General features: G+C 52.3%; 1 non-coding gene across 1 annotated transcript; it reads right to left on the bottom strand.

The window, feature by feature from the left end:
- Positions 1-209: 209 nt before the first annotated feature.
- On the bottom strand, positions 210-281 carry Trnat-cgu. Its single transcript has one exon. It is a non-coding gene; the product is annotated as a tRNA-Thr (tRNA).
- Positions 282-14,004: the final 13,723 nt, after the last annotated feature.

The following is a 14,004-nucleotide window of genomic DNA, read 5'->3' as shown; positions in this document are numbered from 1 at the left end:
AGTGTCCAGGGGCCAGAAGCCCATGTTTCTTGCCAGGAACACACAGAACCCACACGCACCACCCACTGTACGAGTGAGATGAGGGGAGCGCAGAGCCCGAGGAAGAGGGCCTGGAGGCTCTTGAAGATAAAAGAAAAGTTAGCAAATGGAGAACGAAAGGGAAACGAGTCATATAGATTTCCCATATCGAAAACACCGCCTCCAACCGTAGGCACGGACGGGGTTCGAACCCGCGATCTTCGGTTTACGAGACCGACGCCTTACCACTTGGCCACCGCGCCTGACAGCCGAGCGAGCAGTGGAAGCTCTCAGTGGAGGGGAGGCGGCGCGGGCGAGAAGAGCACGCCCCGCCCCCGCGCAGGCCCCGCCCCCGCGCAGGCCCCGCCCACCGAGCCCGCCCGCCGACCGGCTGCCCGCCTCGCTCTGCGCGGTGCCTGGTGGAGCCGGCGGCGGCGGCCGCCCGGGAGCCGGAAGACGGAGAAAAGCCCCGGAGACTTCCGCTTCCCCTTCCAACCGCAGTGGAGCCCCGCCGGTCTTGAGTCCCCGGGTGTGGGACGCGACCGGCCTCGGGCTCCCGGAGACCGGCACCTGCCCGCCGCCGCGCGGGGCCGTGGAACGACGGATGCGGAGCGCGAGACGCCAGAGCGCGGGAGAGTCACCCGAGCCCGACCGGGACAACGCCTCCCCTCCTGTTGAGCTGCCGAGCGAGGGCAAGGAGAGATCGATGAAGGGCAACGGGAGACCGGACCGGAGCGGAGGGGCCGAGGGAGCCTGGGCCGGCCATGAAGATGGTTTTTGTGAATCTTTTAATTTTGTAATCCTTACATTGAAAATACGTGTAGAGGGGTCTGGAGAGATGGCGGTTAATTAAGGCATTTGCCTGCACAGCCTAAGGACCTGGGTTCGATTCCCCCAGGACCCACATAAAGCCAGCCGCACAAGCATGCGTCTGGACTTCGTTTGCAGTGGCTGGAGACCCTGGCGCACCCATTCTCTTTTTGTCTATCTGCCTTTCTCTCAAATAAATAATTTTTATTTATTTATTTTGATTTTTGAGGTAGGGTCTCAATCTAGCCCAGGCTGACCTGGAATTAACTATGTAGTCTCAGGGTGGCCTTGAACTCACTGCGATCCTCCTACCTCTGCCTCCCGAGTGCTGGGATTAAAGGCGTGCGCCACCACGACCGGCTCAAATAAATAATTTTTTAAAATACTCGTAAAGGGAAACCGGGTTACGGATCATTGGTTGACTTTTGACCACAGCATCTGCAGCAGGAAGGGGACAGTAGTGACGGAAGAGATACCCTCCTCCGAGGCAGGCCTGGGATGCTCACTGGGCCTTCCTCAGTGCCCTCCTGTACACACTAGTACACCAGACCTAGGGAGCACAGGCCAGACCAACCATGCCGTCTATCACTCTGCCTAGTACTACCACCCAAGTTCATCCTTGTTTATGAGCAGAACTTTTTCTAAAAGATATTTTAATTTTTTTATTTGAGATAGAGATAAAGAAATAGGCAGGGGGAGAGAGAGCACGCAGATGGGCCAGCCAGGTCCTCCAGCCATTGCAAATGAACTCCAGATGCGTGCGCCCCCTTGTGCATCTGGCTAAGGTGGGTCCTGGGGAAATCGAGCCTCGAACCAGGGTCCTTAGGTTTCACAGGCAAGCGCTTAATCGCTAAGCCATCTCTCCAGCCCTACTTTTACTTATTTGAGAGCAGCAGAGAGAGAGAGGGAGAGGGGGGAGAGGTAGGGGGAGGGAGGAAGGGGGGAGAGAATGGGGGCGCCAGGGCTTCCAGCCACTGCAAAGGAACTCCAGATGCGTGTGCCACCTTGTATATCTGGCTTGCTTGGATCCTGGGGAATCGAGGTTTGAACTGGGGTTTTTATGGTTCGCAGGCAAGCACATAATCCCTAAGTCATCTCCAGCCCTGGGCAGCACTTTTTAGATATGTAAATTGTGAAGATTTGGAAAACTTTGTTAATATGTGTATGTTTAAAAACAGAAAATCTGCTGTGCGTGGTGGTGCACACCTTTAATCCCAGCACTCAGGAGGCAGTGGTAGGAGGATCAATCACCCTGAGTTCGAGGCCACCCTGAGACTCCATGGTGAATTCCAGGTCAGCCTGAGCCAGAGTATGACCCTACCTGGAAAAACAAAAACAAAACAAAGCCGGGCGTGGTGGTGCACGCCTTTAATCCCAGCACTCGGGAGGCAGAGGTAGGAGGATTGCCGTGAGTTCGAGGTCACCCTGAGACTCCATAGTGAATTCCAGGTCAGCCTACCTCAAAAAACCAACCAAACAAACAAACAAAAAAACCCAAAACAAACCAACCAACCCAGGAAAATGTGTCATCTTAAACCCTTCAAGTGTACATACAGTCTTAACCATCTGCATGTTGTTGTATAACAGATCTCTAAAGCTTTCCTTCCCTCTGTGCTCTTATTACTGAGCTACCTTCACTGTTTTTGTTTTGTTTTGAGGCAGGGTCTCACTCTAGCCCAGGCTGACCTGGAACTCTGTAGTTCAGGGTGGCCTCGAACTCACAGCGGTCGGCCTGTCTCAGCCTCCCAAGTTATGGGGACTATAGGCGTGAGCCACGACATCTGATATATTTTGAGAAAGGGTCTTACCCTGGAATCTAAAACTCTCTCTGGGGCCCAGTCAGACCTTGAGCACTTTTTCTTTACTTTTTTGTTGTTTTCTTTTTGAGATAGAGTCTCACTCCAGCCCAGGCTGACCTGGAATGCACTGTGTGTTCTCAGGCTGGCCTTGAATTTACAGCAGTTCTCTTACCTCTACTGGGATTAAAGCTGTGTGCCACTATGCCAGGCCAAATTTTTAATTTTTAAAGAAATCCTTATAGTACTTATCATAGTGGATACACCATTTCAAACTCCTCTCACCAATGCACAAGACTTACTTTGTTTGAGAGGTAATAGCTCCTGGTGGTTTGGGTTGCATTTCCCTGGTAAGTGATGGGGGACACCTTATTTTGTTGTTGTAAGGACAGAGACAGAGTGTGGGGGAGAGTGGGTGTGCCAGGGCCTTTTGCCACTGCAAATGAACTCCAGATGCATGTGCCACTTTGTGCATCTGGCTTTATGTGGGTGTTGGGAAATCCAATCCAGGCCATCAGGCTTTGTATAGAAGGACCTTTAACCCCTGAACCATCTTCCCAGGCCAGTGGGGGACATTTTTCCGCCCACTCTAGGTCACTCTAGCCCAGGCTGACCTGGAATTTACTGTGTAGTCTCAGGCTGGCCTTAAACTCACAGGGCTCCTCCTGCTTCTGCCTCCTGAGAGATGGGATAAAGTCATGTGCCACCACACCCAGCAGGGACATCTTTTCATATGTTTGCTGGTCACTGTGTATCTTCTTTGGAGAAATGTCTATTCTATTGTTTTTTGCTTTTTGTGTGTGTGTGTGTGTGTGTGTGTGTGTGTGTGTGTGTGTTTAACTTGAGAGAGAGAAAAAAAAAAAGAGGGAGAATTGGCTCCAGGGCCTCAGCCACTGCAATTGAACTCCAGATGCTTGTGCCACCTAGTGGGCATGTGCAACCTTGTGCTTGCCTCACCTTTGTGCATCTGGCTTACATGGGATCTGGAAAGTGGAACATGGATCCTTAGGCTTTGCAGGCAAGCACCTTAACTGCTAAGTGATCTCTCCAGCCCTCTATTAGATTTTGAGTTATAGTAGTCTTAAAAAATTATTTTGAAGCCGGGCATGGTGGCGCATGCCTTTAATCCCAGCACTCGGGAGGCAGAGGTAGGAGGATTGCCGTGAGTTCGAGGTCACCCTGAGACTTCATAGTGAATTCCAAGTCAGCCTGGGCTAGAGTGAGACCCTACCTCGAAAAACCAAAAAAAAAAAAAAAATTATTTTGTATATTAAATGGACAGTTTTTCCTTTGAACAACTTTTCCAGACACCACAAAACTCTGCTAGTGGGTGAGGGGTCAGGGGGAAATGATGCAACTGGGAACCTATTGGAGAGTACATAGCTGTACTTTTAGACATTTCAGTTAGACTGCTTTTTATACTTAGGGCTAGAACAGTGTCTTTTTTAAAAAAAACTATTCATTTTTATTTATCTGAGAGTGACAGAGAGAGAAAGAGGCAGATAGATAATGGGCACGCCAGGGCCTCCAGCCACTGCAAACGAACTCCAGACACGTGCACCCCCATGCACATCTGGCTAACGTGGGTCCTGGGTAATCGAGCCTCGAACTAGTGTCCTTAGGCTTCACAGGCAAGCACTTAACCACTAAGCCATCTGTACAGCCCAGTGTCTTTTTTGTTTGTTTATTTTTGTTTTTCAAGGTAGGGTCTCACTCTAGCCTAGGCTGACCTGGAATTCACTCTAGTCTCAGGGTGGCCTCAAACTCACAGGGATCCTCCTACCTCTGCCTCCTTGGTGCTGGGATTAAAGGTGTATGCCACCACCCCTGGCTCAGTTTATTTATTTTTCTCTTTTATCTCTTGCAGCAAAGGCAGGCCCTGGTTCTTCATCCTCCTGCCTCAGCCTCCTCAGCACTGGGATTAAAAGCAGCATGCGCTTATCTAAATGCTTGTGGGCTGGGCAGAGCCCACTGAGCCACGGTCAGAGCAATCAATTAGGCCTCCTCAGAGTCCTGCAAAGAAAGCAGAATCCGCAGCAAGTTTCATCCCACAGAAGCTACAGCCTTTTGAGGTCGTTTCCTGAACGTGGTCCTCCTGTGACTATTTAGCATTGTCCATGAGGCTCCTGGACAGTAACAGCTCAGCCTGGTTGACATCAGGAGACCAATGGACCACTTATTGCCAGTTGGCTCCTGTCTGGGTGGATTCCTTCTGGGAAAGGTGGATCTTCTGGGAGAGAAAACTGAAAGATGGGTCATCTGGCCTGTTACTGAAGCACCAATTCCCTGGTGTTTTCTTCTTGTTTTTTTGAGATAGGATCTCACTCTAGCCCAGGCTGACCTGGAATTCACTTTTAGTCTCAGGCTGGCCTCAAACTCAGTGATCCTTCTACCTCTGCTTCCTAAGTGCTGGGATTATAGGCATGCGCCACCACACCTGTCTGACACCTCAGTGTTTCAAGCTGCAAGCAGCTAATTACTTTTCCTGGCTCTGTGAGCTAACCAGGCAGTCTCATATAGTGTCATCCAAAGTGTTGGGGCTGGAAGGCCCAGCATGGCCTCACGCTGGCCCTTGCTGGGAGCTTAGGGCAGTTGGTGAGATGGAGCTCTGTTCTTCGTGTGGCTGATTGAACTCCCTAGAGCATAGCAGCTGGTCCTCCACGTAGGCACATTTCAGGAGGGCAGCAGAAGCCGTTCACCCTCTGCATGCTGGTGCTGAGAAGTCCCTGAGACCACTCCTGCCACAGCAATGTTTATTTTCTTTAAATATTTTTATTTCTATTTATTTATTAGAGACAGAGAAAGTGAGAATGGGTGAGCCAGGGCCTCCAGCGACTGCAAACAAACTCCAGAGACCTGCGCCACCTTGTGCACCTGGCTTACATGGGACCTGGAGAATTGAACCTGGGTCCTTAAGCTTCACAGGCATGCACCTTAACCACTAAGCCATCTCTCCAGCCCCAGCAGTGGATTTTTGCATCAACTCAGAGAAGTGGGCAGCTCAGGTGCAAGGGGAGGGAAGTAAGCTTCACCTCTCACTGCTGAACAGGCTGTACCCAGGGGTGCTGGGGCGGGGGGAGGGGGGCACGTAAACCAAGAAGGCTGTGTTTAGGGGTGTCTGTCACACCTGTCCTTTACAGGCTCTGAGATGGTGAGCAGACACTGATGCAAAAGAGATGAAGTGGGGCTGAAGAGATGACTTAATGGTCAAGGTGCTTGCCTGCAAAGCCAAAGGACCCAGGTTTGATTCCCTAGTACTCTTGTAAAGCCAAATACAGTAGGGGGCACATGCATCTGGAGTTTGCAGTGGTAGAGGCCCTGGTGTGCCCATCCTCTTTCTTTCTATCTGCCTATCAAATAAAATATTTTAAAAAGATGAGCAGGTTGGGTGTGGTGTTGCATGCCTTTAATTCCAGTACTTGGGGGCCAGAGGTAGGTGGAATGCCATGAGTTCGAGACCATCCTGAGACTACATAATGAATTCCAGGTCAGCCTGGACTAGAGTGAAACCCTACCTTAAAAAAAAAATAGTGGAGGGAGGGCTCCCTGATGGGACACACTGGGCCAGCTACTCTCCAGAGAGTCCTTACAGCTGAATACTCCACAGTACCTAGCTGCAGGATAAAGGACTGAGGTGTCCCAGGCTCTGCCCAGGACGGGAAGGTCAAGCTTTGGGCCTGGCGTGGTGTGTTGCTTTGCGCAACCCCAAAACCAAGGCTGGGAGATGCCATGTTACTCGGAGAGAGCCAGGTTGTCAGCAAGGCATGGGCATCCATAGGCACCCCAGGACACAGTGCCATCCTATAGGCTATCATAAGTGGGCTCAGTGTATGTGACCCTTGCACTGTGAGCTGGAGAGACAGCTTAGTTGGTGAAGTGCTTGCTGATCAAGCATTCAGAACTCACAAAATGCCCAGTGTGGCTGAGAGAAGACAGGAGGATCCCAGAGGCTCTCTGGCCAGCCAGTCTAGCCTAATTGGTGAGAAATTCTGTCTCAAAACAGGCAGACAGCTTTCCCGAGTGTGACTCCATGTTTGTCCTTTGGCCTCCATATGTATATGTACGGTGTGCCTGCACATCCCACACACACATTAACAACAAACCTCTAATGCTTTTCAAAATGTTAAACCCAACGGCTGGAATTGGAGATAGAGCGCTGCCTTGGGGCTTGGAGCAAGAGCCAGGGCTGAGCAGAGCTGCCGGGAGGGTCAGAAGAGTGGGACGTCCTCACAGCCCCAGTGCTGGCCCCTCGCTTCGTGCCAGGGAGGACTAGCTGCATGCTGGCTCCAGGGTTCCTAGGCCCTGGCGCCCACATTTTGCCCCAGTGGACTTGGTGAACTGTGGATCCCCCCAGCCTACTTGGCCAGCTAGCCTATGCTGCAGAGGAACCCCCAGCCTTCCTGGGCCTCTCCTGCTCCTCATGAGTGAAGCCAGGGTGAAAGTTGCCACCTCCACCTACTTGTTCCTAGGTGCCCTCTCCTCCCCATGCCCTCTGTATAACTCCTCCACCGGGGAGAGCTGCCCAGCTCCAAGGCTCAGCATGTGCCCTGCCTCCTTCTCCCTGAAGCCGTCCCAGGACAACGGCCCCTCCTTCCACTTGAGCAAGCCCTGCTCTGGGGTGACTCCGTATCAGTGAGGCCTGGATTCTGGGTGACTGGCAGGCAAGGTCGCCCACAAAGTACTCAAAATGCTACCTAGCCCACAGTGAAGCACAAGATAAGTGTGAACAAATACAGCTAGCCCTCTCTCTGTAGCCTCTCTCTCTGTGCACTTGGACTCTGAGTTCCGGATTGTGCGTACAACAAGCCAGGAATTTAAAAGACAAAACAACAAAAAACTGGGGAACAACCCAGACTAGCAGGCTTGTAGGCAAGTACCCTCTTAATCACTCAGAGCCACCCCTGCCCCCCCCCCCAATTATTTTAAATCTTTTAAGAACTGGCTTAACAGTTACGGCATTTGCATGCGAAGCCTAAGGACCCAAGTTTGATTTCCTAGGACCCACGTAAGCCAGATGCACAAGGTGGTGCATGTGTCTGGAGTTCATTTGCAGTGGCTGGAGGCCCTGGCATGCCCCTTCTCTGTCTGCCCCCCCTCCTGTCACTTAAATAAAATGAATAAATAAAAATAAACGTGTAAAAGCCAGACATGGTGGCATGAGCCATGCCAGGGCTGGGGAAGCAGAGACAGGATGATCCTTGGGCCTTACTGGCCAGCCAGTCTAGTCGACCTGGTGAGTTTCAGGCCAGTGAGAGACCCTGTCTCAAAAAAGATGGATGGGCCGGGTGTGGTGGCGCACACCTTTAATCTCAGCACTCGGGAGGCAGAGGTAGGAGGATCACCGAGAATTCGAGGCCACGCTGGGACTACATAGTTAATTCCAGGTCAGCCTGGACCAGAGTGAAACCCTACCTCGAAAAACAAAATCAAAAACAGAAAAAAAAAAAAAAAAAAATCAGAAGAAATAGGTGGGTCTTGTCCTCTGGCTCTACACATACATACACACAAACACACACACACACACACACACACACACACACTTACATAGACTGTGCCTAGGCCAAGTGTGATCGTTTGTACCTGTAATCCCAGCATGAGTGGTCAATCTGGTCTGTAAACCAGTTCTACCAGCCAGGGCTATGGAGTGAGACCCTATCTGAAAAAACCAACACTTGCATCTGGGGCTGGAGAGATGGCTCAGCAGTTAAAGTGCTTGCCTTCAAAGCCTAACAACCCAAGTTCAATTCCCCAGTACCCATGTAAAGCCAGATGCACAAAGTGGCGCATGCATCTGGAGTTCATTTTTTTGAGGCAAGCTCAACAGACTGGCGTTTTTTGTTTGTTTGTTTGTTTTTCAAGGTAGGGTCTCACTCTAGCCCAGGCTGACCTGGAACTCACTATGTAGTCCCAGGGTGGCCTCGAACTCACTGCGATCCTCCTACCTCTGCCTCCCCAGTGCTGGGATTAAAGGCATGCGCCACCACGCCCGGGAAGACTGGCCTTTTTTATGAGAGAAAGAGAGAGAGAGAATTGGCATGACAAGGCCTCCAGCCACTGCAATCAAGTATCAGACACGTGCACCACCTTGTGGGATCAAACATGGGTCCTTAGGCTTTGCACGCAAGCACCTTAATTGCTAAGCCATCTCTCCAGCCCCAGTACGCCATCTGTACAAGGGACTTGAACATGTGTGGGGCTTGGAACCTGCTGGGTGTCCTGGACTCAGCCCCTCACCCCACCATCCCAGGGGAGGGTGATATTGACCTCACTGGAGTCTGTGGAGAGAGCCCATGTCAAGCTCAGGGAATGGGAGAGGGAGGAAGGAATGATGCCTCAGCTCCCTCTGGGCTGGAAAAAGCCAACAACCAAGTTGGACCTGAGGCAGGATAAGAAGAGAAAAAATTAAGGGGACATGGGAAGGGAAATAAGCCCCTTGCCCCAGATTCTAGTTTGCATTTCCTATTGTCTGAGAGTCAAATAAGTCTCCTACTGAACCGACAAAAATCAAGATTCCTGCAGAGTAATACTGCTTTTTTCAAGAGATCCCTAAAACAAGAATGTCATAGCACATGGACCGTGCTTGCTGATGCGAACTGAGTCTAACCTTATCAGCACTTCTCTTTCCCAAACCCTAGACAAGTCATGGACAAGTCACTTGATGAGTCACCTTAGGATTTCATTTACAAAAGGAAATTTTAAGGTGAGAAATTAAGCCAGTTCATTTATTTACACATAACACACTTAAGGAACCCCCCTGCCCAGTGCCCATACTTAAGTCTCTTTCTCCATCACTACTTAGTACACCAAGCTTGGCTTCATACTGGCATCCTGATCCTTCTGTGCAGCAAGCAGTCAAGATCCTGCCTGCCACCTGCGTGGAGGTCCCTAAGGGGAGAGCTCCTCTGCCTATGGCAACAGCACTGGGCTGTCTCCCCTCTCTTCCCCCCGAGTTCGTGGTAGTGGGCCTGGCATGGAAAAGGACGGTCTGAAGGAAAGGCCTGTCCTACCTTGGAGAATCATTCTGCCATTTTCTGGAAAAAATGGGTTTGTGGAGGTAGACCCTCCCCAATGCTTCCAGAAGCTTCACTCCTTAGCTCAAGCCATCATGTAGTGATTCCAACGCTTTGTTCTTATGTAAGGGAAAACAGGAAAACCTTTGCTGGAGATAAGCTTCAATTGGGCCTTCACGCATGCTAGGCAAGTGATCTACGCTAGGTAAGTGATCTACCACTGGATTGGGGGGTGGATTTTTTTTAACCTTTGCGGACTAGATTTTGTTACGTTCTCCATTCGTAAGTGGAAACCCGATTCCCACAGTGTGACTACATTTGAGGGTAATGTTTTTGGGAAGTAAGGTTAAGTGAGTTCACAAGGGTAGACCTAACACCAGTGTCCTTTAAGTAGGGGAATGCTGGGTAACTATGGCTGTGGGCACATTAACTGCACAAGGACACAGGGGATCCTCCCTGAGGGCAGAGGAGAGAGAACTTACCAGAAGACAAACCCCAAGGATACCTTGACCTGAAACTTCCAGCCTCCAGACTGTGAAAAGAGCTTGCCCTGTCAGGCCTGGGATGTGGCTTCCTAGTTGAGCGTGAGGACCTGAGCTCCACCCCCAGCGCGCATGTCAAGGCTGGGCATGGCCGCGCACCTCACCAATGGGGCCGGCGCTCACCCATCAGAATCGAAACCACCTCCAGCTCTGGGGTCGGTGAAGGACTGTCTCAGGAAACCAGGTGGGAGAGTGACGGAGGAGGACAACTGACGCCTCTGCAGATGCGCACGCGGTGAGCGCGTTTCCGCAGCCGCTCCCACACCAAGACCTAACCAAAACACCTGTCCACTCAAGCCTCCCACTCTGAGCATTTCGAAGCCACCCTGAGCGGGACTAAGGTGCTTCCCAGCCGCCTTCATGCAGCCAGCGGACTCTCCCACAAGGCACGCCTGGCTTCAAACCCTTCAGCAGTCTCGGCCTCCGTTGTGTGCTATCCCCCCCCCCCCCCCCCCGCCACCCTCAGGCCTTGGTGCTCGCCCCTCCCCCACTCTGGCCTCCTCCTCCAGGTCTCAGCCCAAGTCTCCATAACTCCTCATAGGAGCGCAGGCATCCTTCATATATGCACCAGCTCAACATCCCAGAGCACACCCACTGCCCCTTCCCAGACGCAATGCTTGGGGGCAGTTTTAAAACTCCAGGTGATTCCAAAGTGCAATCCGGGCTTAAGCCCCTCACCTCCCACCTGTGTGGGAGGGTGGGAAGCAGCCTGACTCACGGTCAGGAAGCCAGCACCTCTCGTCACCTGGCATCTATGGTACCTGCATCACCGCCAGGCCAGCTCATCCATCCTCACCCTAAAGGGCTTTGCTCCTTGAACCACAGTTCCCTTGGAGGCCTCTTGGGTCTCTGCCCGAAAGGTCCCCTCTTTGGGGAAGCCTTTGCTTCAGATCCCAAAGCCCCTAGACCTTCTCCTTGGTGCCACCATCACCCTGGAAATCAACTGTATCTTTTCCCTTCCACAGAAGCCCAAGGCTTTGCATGAACCAACCCCACGTGTGTTGGTACAGCTGTGTATAGATTCCATGCCCAGATATTTCCCCTACCCAGCAGGCTCAGGTCCAGGCCCAGCTGATGCCAATGTAAAGCTCTCTACTGGGGAATCGAACCTGGATCCATGTAAGCTATATGAACGAGGTGGCACATGCATCCGGAGTTCACTTGCAGTGGCTAGAGGCCCTGGGTTGCCTATTCTCTCTCCCATTTTTTTCCTTTCTTTTGGTTTTTCGAGATAGGGTCTCACTTTAGCTCAGGCTGAGTTGGAATTCACTATGTAGTCCTAGGGTGGCCTCGAACTCATGGTGATCCTCCTACCTCTGCCTCCCGAGTGCTGGGATTAAAGGCATGCGCCACCACGCTCGCCCCTTTCTCTTTCTCTCAAATAACATAAATACAAAGCTCTGTACTCCAGGGCAGTCAGATGGATCTGTCGACACTTCGTGGGCCGCACGAGGGATGGCCTTAATTGTCACAGTAGGGGTATCAGCGTTCTCTATGCTGGGCAAGTGGAGGGAGGGCAAAGCTGTGTGAGGAACCACCCGTGCACATGGTGGTGCTTGCTCACACACGCCCCAGCACCTCCAGTGGAGGTGACACCAAGGCCCTCCTTCAGTGGGGGTTGTCAATGGTTTGTACTCCCCAAAGGATATGAAGTCTCAAGCTCTGGAATCTGTGACCACATTTGCAAATAGAGTCCTCAGTGGTCTAATCAGGTTGAGGCCCATGGTTATCTGCCTGAAGTTCATAACTTCCGTGGCTCTTTGTCACCTCAGGAGGCCCCAGCTGGGAAGGAAAGGTGATGAGGTGCAGGGAAAGAACAGGCGTAAGAGAACCTCCAGCTCGGGTGGCAGGGGCTCCCTGTAGTCTGGAGGCAGGGAGATGTCCAACAGGAGCCGTCTATCCGCCCAGAGTGCCCACGGCACAGAGACTTTGTGGTGATGTACACGATATGGGCCAACATGTCTGGCCTGGTGACCTATGTGACCCTTTGATCCTGGAATCCGCAAGAGGAAAGAAGAGCCGGGAGAGGGCAGAAGGCTCTAGGCCTGGGCCGGCTAGACCCCATCGGCCATGGAACTCAAGGGCAAGGCAGAGCTCGCCTTGGGCAGGCGAAACCAGCTTGGGAGGAGGACTGGGCCTGGGCTTCAAAGGGGTCACTGCAGGTGATGGGGAGGACATAGCCCAGGGACCCCATTTGCTGGAAAGAATATGTTGGTTGTAAGGACAAAGTTTTCAATCACCGCCCCAAAGGGGCTTTGAGGTGCACATGTCTAGGATCAGCAGGCTAGAATGAGAGCCTGGAGGGTGGGCCCATGTTACCCTTCTCCTGGGGACAGCACTAGCCACTTCAGTTACTGCATACCATATGGGCCTGATCTTCCTAAGGGAAATGTCACCATGAACCCAGAGAAGCCTGCTTCCTCCTCCTCCCCTTCCTCCCCCACCACAGAAACTCAGACAGGTCAGGCACAAAAAGCCAACTTTATTTACACCTCGGTCTGTACATTACAGTTCCCTAGAAGGTGTCCACTGCCTACAGCCTGCTTGTTTTTGGAGAGATCAGGCTAGAGGCGAATAGTTCAGGACCTGGGATTCAGCCTTGGGGTCTAAAAGTGGAGGTCTCACCCCAACCCTAAAGCTAAGGCCCTTTCCAGTCGCTGGCTTCTGTGACAAGACCTCAAGTGGAACATCTGGAAGGAAGCCATCTGACTCTTGGACCTCAGGCCATGCTTGGGAGTTTCTTCCACTTGGGCCCCAGGTAGCCAGCCCCAGTGCAAGAAGAGCTGGAGGGAAGGGCCGCAACGGGGGAAGTTCTCTGCATGGACCCATCCCATCCAGGTCCCGGTGGTAGTCTGGGGGTAATGGCACTCTGGTCTGAGCACCTTCAGCAGACATGGAAGGGCTGGGCAAGTGACCACAGTGGGCAGCGACAGTCATAGTCTCTTCCTTCAGTCCAGTTGGGGGTCGGCCACTGTTCTAGGCACCAGACACAGTGGCCCTAAAGTACCAGGCACACTGCCGAAGACTGGATCGGCAGTCAGGGTTTCTTCCAGGAGCAGAGGGTGTACATAGCTACTGCAGGTCAACACCCGCCCTTCTGGGGTGCGTCCCGGGCTGAGGGGATGTGCTGTCTCCCATGCATTTCCACACGGACACAGGAAGAGGTCTGTGTGAGAAGTTGCTTTGCACAAAGCTACCCTTGTCCTGAACACAAGGCTTCTAAACTAGCTGCAGGTACACGAGCAATTGACTACCCACACTTAAGACAATAACAAAAGATTCTGTACAAAGTTACCAAGTCTACAGGGGAAGCGGGAGACAGGGCCTGATCCTCATAGGTGAACGTGCCTGCCAGCTGTCTTCACATGGTGGAGGCACGTGGCTGCACACGTGAGTTCACATTTACAGAGCGGGGATGTAGAAAAGAGGGTGGTGGGTAACAGGGAATCCTGCACAGTGGTGACAGGGAAGAGAAGGCACACGGACAAGGACCCCAAACCACGCGGACAAAACAGCCTGTGCGGCACAGCAAAGCAGATGGTCCTGGCAGGAGGCAGTGCCACCCGGGGACAGCAGCACTTAGACCTGCAGGAGGTGGCCTGGGATGCCATCCTTATGTGACAGTCACAGTAGAAAGAGGAGCCTACAAGGACAGGGACGTGAAGGCCTGTGGGAACCTAGTTCCTGGTGAGGAGGATGGCATGGTCTGTCACATGTCACATGTCACATCATGCTTTCAGAATCAAAGCCTTCTATGGCGTGAGCAGCTGTAGGATGGCAGAGGGCCACAGAGCTGCCCTGGCTAGCAGGTAGGGCATGCTGTGCTGT

Source organism: Jaculus jaculus, chromosome 9, assembly GCF_020740685.1.
Source record: "Jaculus jaculus isolate mJacJac1 chromosome 9, mJacJac1.mat.Y.cur, whole genome shotgun sequence".
Taxonomy (NCBI): domain Eukaryota; kingdom Metazoa; phylum Chordata; class Mammalia; order Rodentia; family Dipodidae; genus Jaculus; species Jaculus jaculus.
The sequence above is the reverse complement of the archived record's forward strand: the minus strand, read 5'-3'. Positions and strand labels throughout refer to the sequence as shown.